Consider the following 18,577-nt stretch of genomic DNA (forward strand, 5'->3'; position numbering starts at 1 on the left):
GTTTGCATAATACCAGAACAGAGGATGGAGGGTATAAGCTGTACTTCCTTAGAGAGAAGCTTGACAGCATAATATGAACAAACTGCTCCATTAAGCAGTTAAAAAAATGATCATTATGACATCACACAATGTATTAGTTTTTATTGATATGAATCAAATGACCACATGTTTAGTGGTTTAAAACAGCACTCAGTTGTCATCTCATCGTTTCTGTGGGTGAGAAGTCTGGCATCTTTTAACTGCATCCTCTGCTCACAGTGTCACAGACTCAAATCAAAATGTCATCTAGCTTGCCCTTATCTGGAGGCTCAACTATGGGAAGGTCCAGTCTCAAGCTCCCTCAGGTTGCTGGCAAAGTTTATTTCCTTGCAGTTGTATAACTGAGATATCCACATTTTGGCTAGCAGTTGGCTGGGCACCGCATTTAGCAACTAGAGATTACTCACAAGTCCTTTGCAATTTGGACCATAGGCTGTTTAAACATGGCAGCCTACCTCTTCAAGGCCAGCAGCAGAATCTTTTTCATACTTCAAATTTCTGAGTTTTAAGATGGGCCCTGTCCCTTTTAAGGACTTCCCTGATAGCTCAGATGGTAAAGCGTCTGCCTACAATGCAGGAGACCCAGGTTTGATCCCTGGGTCAGGAAGATCCCCTGGAGAAGGAAATGGCAACCCACTCCAGTATTCATGCCTGGAAAATCCCATGGACTGAGGAGCCTGGTAGGCTACAAGCCATGGGGTCGCAAAGAGTCGGACACGACTGAGCTGTCCCTTTTAAGAGTTTACATGATTAAGCCACGCCCATCCCATCTGGGATTATCTCCCTTCTGATTAATTCAAAGACTAGAACCTTAGCTACATCTGCAGAATCCCTTCATCTTTGTAATATGACATAATCTAATCTTGGAAATGAAATCCATCCTCCTCCAAGGTCCCATACACTCACAGCTGGGGATTATACAGGACCTATATTCTTGGGGCTGGGAACCTTAGGGACCATCTTAGAATTCTACCTGATCATGGGGGAGCTTCTGGCTGGTGGGCATCTTTTATCAATCAGGATATACGATGAATATATCCTATATATTCAGCAGGAAAGGAATGTCGGGCCCATTGTAGGAAGTTAGAAGGATAAACTAGAGGGGGAAAATACTTCAGCCTCCTTAGTTTATGGAGTGGGTCATATATAACACAGCTCATTTTAGAACTGTTTGTAACTCCCATTTGGCAGTCCAGTGGTTCAGACTCCATGCTCCCTAGGCAGGATGTACGAGTTTAAACCTTAGCTGGGGAACTAAGATCCCTCAGGCTGCATGGTGCAGCAAAAACAAAATAACAAATAAAAATATTTTTAAATAAGAGCAATTAATGAAGAGATAAAATAAAGAAAAAAGATATAAACAAATGAAAAATTATATATTAAAAAAAAAAAAAAAGAAAAAAGTACCGGCATTGCTGATCACTCAGTTGGTAAAGAATCTGCCTGCAAGGCAGGAGACCCCGGTTGGATTCCTGGGTCAGGAAGATCCGCTGGAGAAGGGATAGGCTACCCACTGCAGTACTCTGGCCTGGAGAATTCTGTGGACTGTATAGTCTACAGGGTTGCAAAGAGTCGGACATGACTGAGTGACTTTTACTTTCACTTTTCAAATGGAAAATTAAAATTGCAATAAAAGATAAGGTAAAGAGAGAAGAACCATAAAGGTAATAGTGATAAAGAGAGACAAAAAATGTAATTGAGAATAAAAAGTTTAAGGAAAGACAAGGCACATTCAGAACAATTAAACTGTGGCAAATCAGTCAAGTTAAAGACTGAAAGATTAAAAGGACCAAATAACTTTTAAAGCAAAATGATGAAAATAAACAAAATGTAGAAAGGAAAGAAGGACCCGATAGTAAATGTGTCTAAACATGAAGTATTCACAGCTTAGTTAGCAATCTCAAGCTTACTAAGTCAACCAAAATTCTTTAAGCTAAAGCAACCATAAAATTCAGCATACCTATATGAATATCCTTCTCAACTAAGTACCCCATCTGAACTCCAGAACACAGAAAATTAAGTAATGATTTTTCTCAATTCTCCCAAGGATGATACACAACTAGTACAATTTAAATGCAAAGGAGAGAAGTTAATTCATTACACACAGTGGGTGCCTCAAGCACTAGAGCTTAATTCTTTCCCCAAACTGGCTAATCTGTGTCAAAAAGTATGCAACTGAGAAAAGATCAGTCTATTAGGCATAGAGTCCTGTGATGGTTTGAGGAACAAGTTTTACTTGAGAAGTAGAAGCTGAAGTCAGATTCCTGGGACATTTTATCCTCAAGAGCTGTTCAGTCACGTGATGACTGACTAAAGTACAAGTCATTTTGGATCACTTACTGAAAATAATAAAGCCGTCAACAGATGTCTTGACTTCACCCAGAGGAATTCAGAGAAGTAACAGAGAACATTTATTTGATTTTACTCTATAAGCTTCCTGTCCAAAGCTTAAAGGTCCTTGGTACCATTTAAAAAAAAATAAGGCTCTTTGAAATTCACGTTGTGATGGACCAAAACCAGCTTATAAGTAGGACTGATGCTAGATCAGCTTCCAGATGCTCCTTTCTTTTCTTTCTTTCCAGCAATACATTGGTGAAAAAAAAAAAGACTGTTAGTTTCACATAGTTGAACTCATTCTCTTGTTGTGTGGTCACCAAGCCCTATCTGACTGTGATCCCATGAACTGCAGCCCACCAGGCTTCCTTGTCCTTCACTATCTCTTGGAGTTTGATCAAACTCATGTCCATTGATTCAGTGATGCCATCCAACCATCTCAGGATCTGTTGCCACCTTCTCCTCCTGCCCTCAATCTTTATCAGAATCAGTCTTTTCCAATGAGTCAGTTCTTTGCATCAGGTGGTCAAAGTATTAGTTTGAGCTTCAGCATCAGTCCTTCCAATTTATATTCAGGGCTGATATCCTTTAGGATTCACTAGTTTGATCTACTTGCTGTCCAAGGGACTCTCAAGTCTTCTCTAGCACCACAGCTTGAAAGCATCAATTCTTTGGCACTCAGCCTTCTTAATGGTCCAACTCACACATCCATACATGACTACTGGAAAAACCATAACTTTCACTCTGTAGTCCTTTGTCAGCAAATGATGTGTCTGCTTTTTAGATGCTGTCTAGGTTTGTCACAGCTTTTCTTCCAAGGAGCAAGAGTCTTTTAATTTCATGGCTGTGGTCACCATCTGCAGAGATTTTGGAGCCCCCAAAAATAAAGTCTGTCACTGTTTCCATTTTTCCCCATCTTTTTGCCATGAAATGATAGGACCAGATCTGTGTTTTTTGAACGATGAGTTTTAAGCCAGTTTTTTCAGTCTCTTCTTTCACTCTCAACAAGAGGCTCTTTAGTTCCTCTTTACTTTCTGCCATTAGAGTGGTATCATATGCATATCTGAGGTTGTTGATATTTCTCCCAGCAATCTTGATTCCAGCTTGTGATGCATCCAGCCCAGGCTTTTGCATGATGTATTCTGCATATAAGTTAAATAACCAGGGTGAACTCATTCTGGCCAAGAAGAATTCGGTGAGGCTGTCCCAGTTATAAATCCTTTCTGCATCTCTTGTTTTGCATTTGTAGGAAAAAGGCTTCATTCAGCCTCCTTGACTCTCCCTGAGTTCTAAAGGGCAGATTCAAACAGCTGCTAATCAGGAAAGGGAGGGATTACAAAAACAAAAGGGAAGCAATCAAGAAACAATAGAGCAGCATAAAGCAGGGTCCTGGTTCTTCCTCAAAGTACACACATAAAAATACCTCTGAGTTCTTCGGCAGGAACTAGAGCCCCCCACCCAGGAAGGCCAGGAAGGGGATGGTAACTTAAGGCTGAGTGCAAGTTTCCTGGAACACCACCCTGTTACCTTACCACCAACCAATCAAGAGTCTGTCTGCAGTGGAAAATAATGAAGACTCTGACCCTCTCCTCAAATGCTTTACTGTGGTTAACTTCCCCTTTATCCCTTTAAAAACTTTCATAGCCCAGCAGAATCTTCAGAGTTGGTTCTTGGACACAAGTCCTTCTTCTCTCCGTGTTGCCAGCCTCCTGAATAAAGCAACATTTCCTTCCAACCAACCCTCGTCTCTCAGGTATTAGCTTTAGCTTTAGAGTAGCTAAACTGGAGTTTGGGAACAAAGGGATTCCTACAAAATTTATTTAGCTTTCCTCAACTCTGGATTTTAGTACCCACCAGAAGGTTACTATGGGTACTGTTGTAGGAAAGGGTCCTTTCAGGACCCAAAAGGGAGTTCTTGTCTAACATTCAGAAATGAATTATCAAAAAAAAAAAAAAAAAAGAAATGAATTATCTATACAGTCCATGGAATTCTCTAGGCCAGAATACTGGAGTAGCCTTTCCCTTCTCCAGGGGATTTTCCCAACCCAGGAATCAAACCCAGGTCTCCTGCATTGCAGGCAGATTCTTTACCAGCTGAGCCACCAGGGAAGCCCAAGAATACTAGAGTGGGTAGCCTATCCCTTCTCCAGGGGATCTTCCCGACCCAGGAATTGAACCAGGGTCTCCTGCATCACAGATGGATTCTTTACCAACTGAGCTGTGAGGGAAGCCCCAAGGAGACACACATGCTGGCAAAGCAAGAAACTGTATTGTGAAGGGGACGCCTGGGCAGAGAGTAGTGGGGTGAGAGAACCCAGGAGGACTGCTTTGCCACATGGCTCTCAGTCTCATGGTGACGGGATTAGTTTCCAGGCTGTCTCTGGCCAATCACTCTGACTCAGAGTGGCGCGTACACATTGCTCAGCCAAGATGGGCACCAGTGAGGAGGATTCTGGAAGGTGGTGGGACAAGTGACCTTTTGGCCTTTCCTGAATTCTTCTGGTTGGTGGTGGCTCATTAGTTCTGTGTTCCTTATGAGGATGTCCTATCATAAAATAACTCACACAGATGGTTACCATGGTGCCTGGCCAGGGTGGGCAGTTTCAGTCAGTGTGTTTCCCCTAACAGTACAACCTACTGATTTCTACTTGACTTCTTAGTTACATGGCCACGCTTGATTGCTCTTCCCTTGAAATATTTCTTCTTTGTTGTATTAGTTATCTGTTGTCATGGAACAAATTATTCCAAAACTTTAGTCACCTAAAACATCATATATTTATTATTTCATGCTTTCTGTAAGTCAAGAATTCCAGAGAATATTCTGGGTGCTTTTGTTCAAAGTTTCTCATATAATTATGGTTAGGATGTTGGCCAAGGCTGCAGTCATCTGACGTCTAGACTAGGGCACGGGGTACACCAAGGTGGCTCATTCCTCTGGTTTTTGGCAGAGGACCCAGTTCCTCTCTGGTTCTCAGCTAGAAAGTTTGGTCCTTTATCATGGGGATGTCTCCATAAGCAGCTTGCCTTACAACATGGCATAACTTCCCCCAGAAAGAAAGAGCAGGAATTTACCATCCTTTGACGACCTCACCTCTAAACTCACACATTGTCACTTTGGCTTTATTCTATTTCTTAGAAGTGAGTCAATAAGTGCAGTCCACATTCAAAGGGATCAGAATTAAACTCCACCTTTTACTTTTTAAATGTTTTAATTTTTTGGCCACACTGGACATCATTCAAGATGCAGCATGTGGGTTGCAGGATCTTAGTTTCCCAATCAGGAATCAAACACTTGCCCCCTGAAGTGGAAGCATGGAGTTCCAATCACTAGACAGCCAGGGGAGTTCCTAAACTCCATCTTTTAAAGGAAGGAGTATGATGAAGGAGGAAATAAACTTTCTTTCTCTACACTTTTAGGTGGATTGCTGAAGCCCTGAAAATGAGACTGCCAAAAGACTTTAACAAGAGACAGAATTGATTATTACTTGCAGAGCTCATATATTCAGGAAAAGCATGATGAGTAACTCAAAGGGGTGGTTAGAACTTGGGCTTATAGCATCTCAACAAAAATAAACAAATTAAATTTGTAGAGAAGCAAAAAGACAAAGAAAAAGTGTTTCAAGCTTCCAGGAATGGCAAATTGTACGAAGTAAATATATCCAGAAAATTAAAGGAAGAAAGGGTTATTTCAGTAAGGTTTGTTATGTAGTCTTTTTGGCGCTGTCTCTAGGCAATGAAGAGACAACACTAAGTCTCTGGTGATTAATAATAAGAGTCTCTGGTGATTAAGAATTCAAGCCTCCTTTTAGGCAAATAGTCAGGGAGGGCAGAATGTGGCCCACTGGAGAAGGAAATGGCAAACCACTTCAGTATTCTTGCCTTGAGAACCCCATGAATAGTATGAAATGGCAAAATGATAGGATACTGAAAGAGGAACTCCTCAGGTCGGTAGGTGCCTAAATTGCTACTAGAGATCAGTGGAGAAATAACTCCAGAAAGAATGAAGTGATGGAGCCAAAGCAAAAACAATACCCAGTTGTGGATGTGACTGGTGATAGAAGCAAGGCCCAATGCTGTAAAGAGCAATATTGCATAAGAACCTGGAATGTTAGGTCCATGAATCAAGGCAAATTGGAAGTGGTCAAACAAGAGATGGCAAGGGTGAACGTCGACATTCTAGGAATCAGCAAACTAAAATGGACTGGAATGGTTGAATTCAACTCAGATGACCATTATATCTATTGCTCTGGGCAGGAATCCCTTAGGAGAAATGGAGTAGCTCTCATGGTCAAGAAAAGAGTCCAAAATGCACTACTTGGATGCAATCTCAAAAATGACAGAATGATCTCTGTTCGTTTCCAAGGCAAACCATTCAATATCACAGTAAAACAAGTCTATGTCCCAACCACTAATGCTGAAGAAGCTGAAGTTAAACGGTTCTATGAAGACCTACAAGACCTTTTAGAACTAACACCCACAAAAGATGTCCTTGTCATTATAGGGGACTGGAATGCAAAAGTAAGAAGTCAAGAAACACCTGGAGTAACAGGCAAATTTGGCCTTGAAATATGGAATGAAGCAGGGCAAAGGCTAATAGAGTTTTGCCAAGAGAACACACTGGTCATAGCAAACACCCTCTTCCAACAACACAAGAGAAGACTCTACACATGGACATCACCAGATGGTCAACACCGAAATCAGATTGATTATAGTCTATGCAGCCAAAGATGGAGAAGGTCTATGCAGTCAGCAAAAACAAGACCAGGAGCTGACTGTGGCTCAGATCATGAACTCCTTATTGACAAATTCAGACTTAGATTGAAGAAAGTAGGGAAAACCACTAGACCATTCAGGTATGACCTAAATCAAATCCCTTATGATTATACAGTGGAAGTGAGAAATAGATTTAAGGGCCTAGATCTGATAGACACAGTACCTGATGAACTATGGAATGAGGTTTGTGACATTGTACAGGAGACAGGGATCAAGACCATCCCCATGGAAAAGAAATGCAAAAAAGCAAAATGGCTGTCTGGGGAGGCCTTACAAATAGCTAGGAAAAGGAGAGAGGCAAAAAACAAAGGAGAAAAGGAAAGATATAAGCATCTGAATGCAGAGCTCCAAAGAATAGCAAGAAGAGATAAGAAAGGCTTCTTCAGCGATCAATGCAAAGAAATAGAGGAAAACAACAGAATGGGAAAGACTAGGGATCTCTTCAAGAAAATTAGAGATACCAAGGGAACATTTCATGCAAAGATGGGCTCAATAAAGGACAGAAATGGTATGGACCTAACAGAAGCAGAAGATATTAAGAAGAGGTGGCAAGAATACACAGAAGAACTGTACAAAAAAGATCTTCACGGCCCAGATAATCATGATGATGTGGTCAATAATCTAGAGCCAGACATCCTGGAATGTGAACTTAAGTGGGCCTTAGAAAGCATCACTACGAACAAAGCTAGGGGAGGTGATGGAATTCCAGTTGAGCTCTTTCAAATCCTGAAAGATGATGGTGTGAAAGTGCTACACTCAATATGCCAGCAAATTTGGGAAACTCAGCAGTGGCCACAGGACTGGAAAAGGTCAGTTTTCATTCCAATCCCAAAGAAAGGCAATGCCAAAGAATGCTCAAACTACTGCACAATTGCACTCATCTCACATGCTAGTAAAGTAATGCTCAAAATTCTGCAAGCCAGGCTTCAGCAATACGTGAACCATGAACTTCCTGATGTTCAAGCTGGTTTTAGAAAAGGCAGAGGAACCAGAGATCAAATTGTCAACATCTGCTGGATCATGGAAAAAGCAAGAGAGTTCCAGAAAAACATCTATTTCTGCTTTATTGACTATGCCAAAGCCTTTGACTGTGTGGATCACAATAAACTATGGAAAGTTCTGAAAGAGATGGGAATAGCAGACCACCTGACCTGCCTCTTGAGAAATCTGTATGCAGGTCAGGAAGCAGCAGTTAGAACTTGCACATGGAACAACAGACTGGTTCCAAATAGGAAAAGGAGTACGTCAAGGCTGTATATTGTTACCCTGCTTATTTAGCTTACATGCAGAGTATATCATGAGAAACGCTGGGCTGGAAGAAACACAAGCTGGAATCAAGATTGCCGGGAGAAATATCACTCACCTCAGATATGCAGATGACACCACCCTTATGGCAGAAAAGTGAAGAGGAGCTAAAAAGCCTCTTGATGAAAGTGAAAGAGGAGAGTGAAAAAGTTGGCTTAAAGCTCAACATTCAGAAAACGAAGATCATGGCATTCCGGTCCCATCACTTCATGGCTGAAATAGATGGAGGAAACAGTGGAAACAGTGTCAGACTTTATTTTTGGGGCTCCAAAATCACTGCAGATGAGTGATCTGTCAGCCATGAATATCTATAAAGACGTTTACTCGATCTTGGTAAGAAACGTTTTCACTCTCCTCTTTCACTTTCATCAAGAGGTCTTTAGTTTTTCTTCACTTTCTGCATAAGGTGGTGTCATTTGCATATCTGAGGTTATGATATTTCTCCAGCAATCTTGGATTCCAGCTTGTGCTTCCTCCAGTCCAGCAGTTTCTCATGATGTATCTCTGCATAGTTAAATAAGCAGGTGCAATATACAGCTTGATGTCTTTTCTTTTTGGAACAGTCTGGTCATGTCCAGTTCTAGACTGTTGCTTCCTGACCTGCATACAGATCTCAAGAGGCAGGTCAGGTGCTTGATATCCTATATCTCAGGAATTTTCCACAGCTTATTGTGATCCACATAGTCAAGGCTTTGGCATGTCAATAAGCAGAAATAGATGTTTTCTAGAACTCTCTTGCTTATCATGATCCAGGATGTTGACATTGATCTCTGGTTCCTCTGCCTTTCTAAATCCAGCTGAACATCTGGAATTCATGTCAGCTACATTGAGCCTGGCTGGAGAATTTGAGCATACTGACTACATGATGAAATGAGTGCAATTGGTGGTAGTTGAGCATTCTTTGGCATTGCCTTCTTTGGATTGGAATGAAAACTGACCTTTCCAGTCCTGTGGCATGCTGAGTTTCCAAATCTGCTGGCATATTGAGTGCAGCCTTTCACAGCATCATCTTTCAGGATTTGAAACGCTCAACTGAATTCATACTCACTAGCTGTTGCAGTGATGCTTCTAAGGCCCACTTGACTTCACATTCCAGATGTCTGGCTCTAGATGAGTGATCACACATCGATGATTATCTGGTCGTGAAGATCTTTTTGTACAGTTCTGATGTATTCTTGGAGACTCTTCTAATATCTTCTGCTTCTGTTAGGTCCATACCATTTCTGTCCTTTGAATCATGAGCCCTATCTTTGGCATGAAATACTGCCCTGGTACTTGATGTCTTGAAGAGATCTTAGTCTTCCCATTGTATTTTTCCTCTATTTCTTGCATGATCACTCATGAAAGCTTCTTATCTCTTTGCTAGTCTTTGGAATGGCATTCAGATGGATATCTTTCTTTTCTCTTTGCTTTGCTCTCTCTTTCACAGCATTTGTAAGGCCTCCCAGACAGCCATTTTGCTTTTTGATTTCTTTTCTGGGATGGTCTAGTCCCTGTCTCCTGTACAATGGTCATGAACCTCGTCCATAGTTCATAGGCACTTGTCATCAGATCTAAGCCTTGATCATCCCTTCCACTGTATAGATGAAGGATTTGATTTAGGTCATACTGAAGTCTAGTGTTTTCCCTACTTCATCAATTTAAGTCTGAATTGCAAAAGATCAGATCTGAGCAAGTCAGCTCCAGTTTGTTATGCTGACATGATAGAGCTGCTCCATCTTTGGCTGCAAAGAATATAATCCAGTCTGATTTCTGTATTGACCAGTGATGTCCATGGTAGAGTTTCTTGTGTTGTTGGAAGAGTGGTGTTTCTATGATCAGTGCATTCTCTTGCAAAACTTATAGTCTTTGCTGCTCATTCGTATCCAAGGCCAGAATTATGCCTGATACCAGGTGTTCTATGACTCCTACTTTGCATTCCAGTCCCTTAATGAAAAGGACTCCTTATTGGTGAGTTTAAAGGCTGTAGGCTTCAGGAACTGCAACGTCAGCTTAGCAGTTAGTGGCATGAGGCATAGACTTGATTTGAAATGAATGGTCTTGCCTTGGAACAACGGAGTCCATTATGTCAAAGAGATCAACCACATTAATGACTGAACAAGATCTTTATGCCTGATGGCTATTCTTTCTATCTGACCTCTTAGCTATCAGTGAAATAGTGGACATGGTTTAAACGCCATACTTGTCTTCTGCAACAAGACAGCTCTCCTGCTTGTCTCCTTACGTCTCTGGCTACTTACTCTGAATGGCCTTCTGTGGTATCGCCTGTATTACTTCCGCTCCTTGAAAGCCTTGGGTTTTTCAGCATCTGCTTACTAAGTAGACTCACCTGCAGCAACTTCTCCCTCTTCACTTTCTTCCGTAAACCACGACTCCTAGACTGGCTCAGTATCCTTCAGATCTCGGCAACGTACTGGGATAGTCTGACCTCTTAGTTCATAACTACTCCTCTTGTAACACAGATTTCCCTATCTTGTCAGATCTCTGGTCAATTCCAGGAAGAGTGAGAAGTGATCCCTGCTCATTCTCCTTCATCTCCCACATCAAATTAGTCAACAATTAGTATATCTCCTAAAGTTATCTCAAATCAGTCTTCTTGGCTCCATCTCCATTGCTCCTACTCAATTTAAGCTATCATTATGTCCTGCCTGAAATTCCACCATAGCCTCCTATGATGGGCAGAAGAAGAGCCCCCAAAGACATCCATGTCCTAATCCTCAGAACCCGCGAAAGTGCCACCTTACATGAAAAAAGGGACTTTGCAAATGTGACTAAATTAGGGTCTTGAGATGGGAAGATTATCCTGGATTCTCTGAGTGGCCCCAAAGTATTCACAAGGGTCCTTATAAGAGAGAGGCATGAAGGTCAGGCATGGAGAGGGGACTTGGCAATGGAGGCAGAGACTGGCGTGAAACCAGTTGAATACAGAAGAAGGGACCAGAACCCAAAGGATGTACCCTCTGGAAGCTGAAAAAGGAAAGAAAATGGACTTTCCTCTTAAACCTCCAGAAGGAGACATCCTACCCAACATCTGAGCTTTAGCCCAGTGAGTCTGACTTTAGACTTCTGACCTCCAGAACTGTAAGATAATACAGTTGTGTTGTTTTAAGCCACCAGATTTGTGGCAATTGACTGAAGCGGTAGGAAGTGAATATACGTTCTAATGCTTCTTCCAGTCTCACTGTATTCTATTCTGCATACACCCCAAACGTAGACATCATCTGTCCAACATCCTCATTCAAAACACTTCCATGACTTCCCTGCATCCTTAGGATAAACTCCAGGCTGCTTACAAGACCCTGTCTCCAGCCCCTCAGCAGTTTATGCTCTATAAATTCATACAATACATTTAAATCAGCATGCTTTCTCCCCATTAGACTGAATGCTGCCTCTGTTTAGGACCTGTTTTCTTCCCCTCTCTCACCGAACTCCTCCAAGTCAGTTCCCAGCTTAGACATCGCTTCATCAGTGATGATCACTACCCCTATTCTGAGCTCAGGTCCTCTGTTGGAGACATTACTGTAATTCTCCTATCATATCCTCGACCCACTTAACGGCTGTGACTTGTGAAAACAGAAAGTGTACATCCGTCTGGTTCACCACTCTGTGCCCGCACTTTCCATGGTGGCTGCCACACGCCGGAGTGCAGTGATACATAAATGAGAGAGTGTGAGTCCAGGGAGTCTCAATGGAGATGGTGCTGAGGGGCTCCAGGACTGTTTCATTTCCACTCAGAAAACTGGGGAAGAAAAGCCCACGTGGGAGAGAGATCTGGAGCTGACCGGGGAGCAGGTGAGAGACTGAATTGCCCTCATTTCCCTTCCTGCTCAGCCTGGTGGGGAAGACGCTGGGAAGGGGAACACGGCGTCCCTGCCCTCCTGCTACAATTAGCCGAGGCTTTCATTCTCCCTCTACAAAGAGGAGAGAGCAAATCAAAAGAAGATAAAAGTGCACGTCCCACAAAAGACATCAAGATGAGGGGGAAGGAAGGGAGGGTGGTGGGAAAGAGAGGCAGAGGCACAGAGAAAGCCCTGCGGCCCAAACAAAAGCCTAAAACCAGCCGATCCCAAGGATCAGACAGTGGAGACACAAGGACAGGAAGAGAGCAGGCTGCGCGGGGATCAGCAGCCCTGTCAAGCCAAGGAGGAGAGGAAATGAAGGAAGATAAAATACCTATGTGAATTCTGTGAATGGCCAGGGAAGAGGGTGGGGAGGGACCCCAGATGGAGTCAGGACAAAAGCATGAAAAGACAAGACTGCCACCATCCCTGAGCTACCCCACCCCAGGGAAAGCAAAGAGGCGCTGGAGATAAAGGCTGAGAGAGGGAGGTGGAAAGGGAGGGAGCTCAGCACCCGTGGCAGGACTGAGAGCGTGGGGGGACAACGGTGTGCACTGTCCGTGGAGGTCAACCGAGGCGCTAAGGGTGAAGAGGTGATCAGGGTCCTGGCCTGTATTTGCTGAGAGAAATCCTACCTGGTTGCATGTCTTGTGTTTGAATCGTGTGTGTGTGTGTGTGTGTGCGCGCGTGTGTGTGTGTGTGTGTGTGTGCGTGTGTGTGTGTGCGCGCGCGCATGCGCTCAGTCATGTCTGACTCTTTCCAACCCCGATGAACTGTAGCCTACCAGGCTCCTCTGTCTATGGGATCTCCCAGGCAAGAATACTGGAGTAGGTTGCCTTTTCCTCCTCCAGAGGATCCTCCTGACCCAAAGATCAAACCCAAGTATTGCAGGCGAATTCCTTACCTGAAGTGAATAAAGAAAAGCAACGTGGTCTTGAGCCTGCCCACAGACATGGTTTTGTGTCTGGCTCCACTCTATCAACAGCATGTAGTGTAGAGAAATCACTGTCATTGCCATGTAATATTCCACTGGGGAAACACACCACTGTTTATCCATCCGTTCTTCTATCCTCTGACGGAGGATTTCGATTCTGGCCCACCATCTCTTACCTGAAACCTTGGGGCCAGATGTGTTTCAGAATTCTAGAAAGACAATCTATATTACACAACCCTCCATGCAAGCACCAGCATTCCCCTGTAATCAAACATATCAATGTTTCTGCAAGGAAATACATGAATATTCCTCATAGAAATAGCTTCACTTCCATTCAGGTTGGGTTTTGCCACCGAATGAATTCTGGCCAGATCAGGTTATATCTGCAGATAAGAGACGGCAAATCCTTGGGTTTTAAGGCTTTTTGACTTTTAGAATTGAGACTTGGGCATTGTGAACCTATACTTTACTAGTTTCAAGTAAAATTTGCTTTGGGAAACCCTGGCAGAAAAATAAAGAGGATACCACCCTACAGAGATCAGCAAAAATCAGGGCAAAGTTCCAATGATATTGATAGATGTAATTTAGAAGGGTTGTCAGAGTGGCTAAATGTGGTTCAAACCCTGATTCTGTGTGAGAGACAAGGAAGAGTCCTGCTGACTGTGTAAATCCCTGATTGCCTTGATCTGTTTGAACACCATAAGCCTTCTTTGTTTTTATAACAGCTCCTAATCTTATAAATTGCTGATTATATTTTGTATGTAATTTTAAAACTCGTTTCTTTTTTATTCTTTTAATCTGTTAGTCCTCTATTTCTGTTTTACTTATCTTGATCATTCCTCATCTCTATTTTGTCCTTTATAATTTTATATTACATTCTTTTATCTCATCTTATCTTCTCATTTTTATTCTTATTGTGCTATTTTTTTAGTGATAGGGAAAAGACCCCTGGGGTTTGGAAGAGCAAGCAGGGATAATTTATCCCTTCCCTCCCTTGAAGCCAGATTGCTCTGTACTCAAGAAAATTTCTTTCCTTGAGATTTCTAGGTGGTGGTGAGCCCTCAAAATTTAAACACAAGACTTAACAAAGAATTGGTCCTAGGACTTTTGAAGCCTTGGAAAACCCCTGGTCTCAAAGCAGGAAACCATTCTAAGTGGTGGAGATTTTTTTCTGGGCAGATATTTCTTTGCTCTGGAAGACCAAACCCTGGAATTCAATAAGCCAGCATAAATACCTTTTACTGTCTCCACATACAGGTACTTGTCATCCTTTCATGAGCTGAGGATGCAGCAATATGTGTTTAATCTTTTCCCAAGTTGCCTATATTTCTTTTCTATAGGGTTGTAGAAGGCATTGTTCCTATAAGTCAGGGATGAGTGAAGATGTGGCCCTTTCCAGCTATTGCTACACGGGGGCCCAGAGAGAAGCTACCAGAAGGAGAGCTGGGCATTATATTCTCCCCACCTGGCAGAGATGCCCTTGAACAGCCAGGCTGATAAATTTAGACCCCTCCAGGGAGAATGCTGAAGTCTTCTCAAGGGGTTAGGCCACACTGAAGAATCCAACTCTGGGAAATGTATGAAATGGGGAGAGAGGCTGGTTAAACCCTTTACTCAGAGCCAGTCCAAGTCCTAGACTAGCTGTTTTGTCCTGGAGGGGTACACATTCTGTCAGCTACCCCAAGAGGGAGACCGGGGAAAAGCAGGCCTGAGAGTGCTTTGGGGTTCCAAGGATAAGGTATCCTCCCACTGCAGGAAGGCGAAGGCAGCCCTGGGGAGCAGAGGAGGGCCGAGAATGAGGCTGGGAATGCTCAGAGAATGTGCCAACTGGTTTATGTGCATTTCTCCTCATCCCAATGTCTTTCTGAGGGGCCCAGTCCTTCACGCAGGTTTTATCTGGATGGCCCCACCAGCCTCCAGCTCAGCTGTGAGCAGTCCTGGGGTGCTGCCCATGTCCTCACGGAGCACAGAGCAGCCCACCCTCCGGGTCAGTGCCTTTGGGAACCTCCGGGATTCCCGTGGTCTACTCAGCAGCCTCAGGCCTGACACTTACTGGAGATCTGCGGGCCAAACTGGGAGTTATTTTTAGTTCCTCTCATCATTTAGCTGCACACTGCTTTCTACACCATTTTAATAACCTTTTTATTTCTTTTAAGAATGTACTTTATTTTTCCATGAACTGCTATTAATATATTTTCTTTTCTATTTCTTCAGTTTAATTAATTGGGTGCTGGGGCCCCAGGTCCCAGCTGAGAGCTGTGAGGCAGCCCAAGCAAAGAAGGCTGGGTGCTCTGCCCTCTCCGATTGGACCCCCAAGTCTCCTTACCAGATGCATCTTGTCCCTAGTGACCCCTCCTGACTCTGAAAAATTTCTACCTGTGGAATTCAGAAGCCCTCAGGCCAGAATTCCTTCCAGGTTGATTATAGTAGCTATACTGATAACACCTCTGAACCAAGGAGATGATAGTAGCACTTACTATGCTTGTAATTATTAATAGAAAGGTAATAGTTGCTCATTATCAAGAAATGCAAATGTAAGAGGGTATGAATTTGAAAAATGTATGTCCCCCAACTCCCCCAAATTCTGCTCCAGACTCAGAGTAACTTTGTTAACATACGTGTGGAAATATATCTGTGGCATATACACATACCCATTTAAAATTTGGTAGATAATGTCAAATTGTCCCCTCCAAACCGCTAGGCCAGTTTGTGTTCCTACCACCAGCTTCATCCACACCCTTACCAGCACAGCAGGGAGTCCAAGCCAGACCTTTTGAAATTCTGTCTGTATCAGCCTGCCCCTGCCCTGCACCCCTCATCACCCCTTCTTAGGTTGTTTGGATTCAGAAAATAGGGTTGAGGTGAGTGCTTGTCCATTAAGCACAGGAACGGCATGTCCTTGCTGGGTGAAGCTCCTGCTCTGGGTCCACCCCCAGGCAGGCTGTAGGCTGTCATCTAGCAAGTCCAGCTTCTGCAGCATGTGCCAAGGGGTTCCCTTTAGCTCAGCACAAGCAGTAACTTACCCACTCAAGCAGGAGACCCCCAGGCATGCTTGAGAATGGGCAAGTGCCTTCTTGTTCCCATGGGCAAGCACCCGCTGAGCACCAAGTCCAAGTCACGTATGAAGGTCCATCTGGGTTTTTCCCAAATCCTAACTCTTTCCCAGCGGGAGCAGGCAGAGCCTTCTCCTCCATACTCTCCCGCCACATCTGATAACACTGCAGTAATCTGGAGACTATTCCCAGTAGTGTGTGCACCCAGCCTGGGACTGTGGTTAGGATCCTGGCTCTCCCTGCCAGCCTGCCACAGTGGAGCGGGCAGTAGGTGGGTGATCAGGCTGTCACACTGTCTGTTTCAGAGATACTGCATCTGCAAGCGAGACAGACAAATGAGAAGGTAGCTCAGACTAAGGTGTAGCTGTCAGGCGGGACGAGGTGGCAGCAGAGCCAGAGGTGAGGAGAGGAGGAGAAGGCAGAGCCGGCTGGCATGAGGCCCTCAAGCACCCTCAGACCTGGACACCAGCTACCTCATCAGGGCCCAGTGGCTGGTTGAAAGATGAGAACTAGTGGCCATCCCAGACAACTGGTTTGACTACTTCCTCTCTGAGTTAACTGACTATGTATCTTTGACCAAAAAAATAGTCCTGGGATTTCCCTGGTGGTCCTGTGGTTAAGAGCCCTGCTTCTTACCGCAGGGAGCATACATTGAATCCCTGGTTAGGGAACTAAAATCCTGCATGCAACGTGGCATGGTCAAAAACAAAAACAAACAAAAACTGTGCTAAGTTTCATTACTTGAAAGTGAAGACAGACTTCACCCTCTTCTTCAGATGGTCTCTGTGAGACAGGAACCCCCACAGAGGGAGATGTTAGTGGGCCGTGGTGCCAGGTGCCTTGATGAATCATCTAGGGTCTGCCTGTTGTGGTGGGTGAGGGGGTCCTTGACAGGGCAAGAGGCCCATTATACCCCAGCTGCCCTCAAAAGGATCAAAAGGCCTCCTGTAGAAAGAGGCAATTTGAGGACTTCCCTGGTGGTCCAGTGGCTGAGAATCCACCTGCCAACACAAGGGACACTGGTTCCATCCCTGCTCTGGAAAGATTCCACATGCCGCAGAGCAGACAAGCCATGCGCCACAGCTGCTGAAGCCCTCACACCCGAGAGCCGGAGCTCCCCAGCAAGAGGGACCAGCACAATGCCCGCACGCCTCAACTAGAGCGTAGCCCACGCTCGCTGCAACTGGAGGAAGCCCACGCACAGCAAGGAAGACCTAGAGCGGCCAAAATTACTTAAAATTAATTAATTCATTTTAAAAAGAGGCAATGTGAGTAGCTTATCCCATACCCACTCCAAACCTCCCAGGCCAGTCTTCACTCTGCTGCTGCTGCTAAGTCGCTTCCATCATGTCCGACTCTGTGCAACCCCATAGACAGCAGCCTACCAGGCTCCTCTGTCCCTGGGATTCTCCAGGCAAGAACACTGGAGTGGGTTGCCATTTCCTTCTCCAATGCATGCAACTGAAAAGTGAAGATGAAGTCACTCAGTCATGTCCGACTCTTCGCTACCCCACGGGCTGCAGCCTACCAGGCTCCTCCGTCCATGGGAGTTTCCAGGCAAGAGTACTGGAGTGGGGTGCCATTGCCTTTTCCGAGTCTTCACTCTAGAGGCTGGAAAAACTAAAACCACCTTTTTATCGTCGGTAGCTGTAGGTGACTTTTGACAATGTCCTGGCCCATTAGAGATAGAAAAAACCTGTTTGGGTTTTGAGAAACCCTTGTTTTTAATAAATAGGATAGTTATAACTCTTCCCCTCTGTTGCCCACCCTGAAGAGGGATGTAATATTTGGAGCTATAGCAAAACTATTGCAACTCTGAGGAAAAGGTCAAGAAAAATACAAGATTGTTATCCCTAATATTATAGTGCCCTAAACCAATGCCAGCTGCTGACAACCTCCAGTAAGGAAAATAAATCCCAATTTGTTTAAGCCCTTGTAAGTTAGCTTTTCTGTTTCTTGTTATTGAAGAGCATTCCTAAGTGATACATTTATTTATGAATGTTTTCAAAGGAAGGACGCTTAAAGGAGCCCCTTGGCCTTTACCGCTGAGCCGAGGAGATGAGTCAGCTCGGTTCTGCATCTTCCCAGCGTGACCTGGACCTTCCAGCTCTGCTTAGGGGCCCACAGTTGCCTCATCAACCCCCAGGTGAACGGCCAGATACTGTTCACTCAGCACAGGATAAATCTAGGTCCCAGGGCTGAATGCCAAAGAAGTGAAAAAGACAGCTTTGCCCTGCCGTCCCGCTGCCCTCTGTCCCCTGAGGCCCACACATGCTCCTGAGACAGGGGCCAGGTCGCTG

This window comes from Capra hircus, chromosome 16 (genome assembly GCF_001704415.2).
Source record: "Capra hircus breed San Clemente chromosome 16, ASM170441v1, whole genome shotgun sequence".
Classification (NCBI taxonomy): Eukaryota; Metazoa; Chordata; class Mammalia; order Artiodactyla; family Bovidae; genus Capra; species Capra hircus.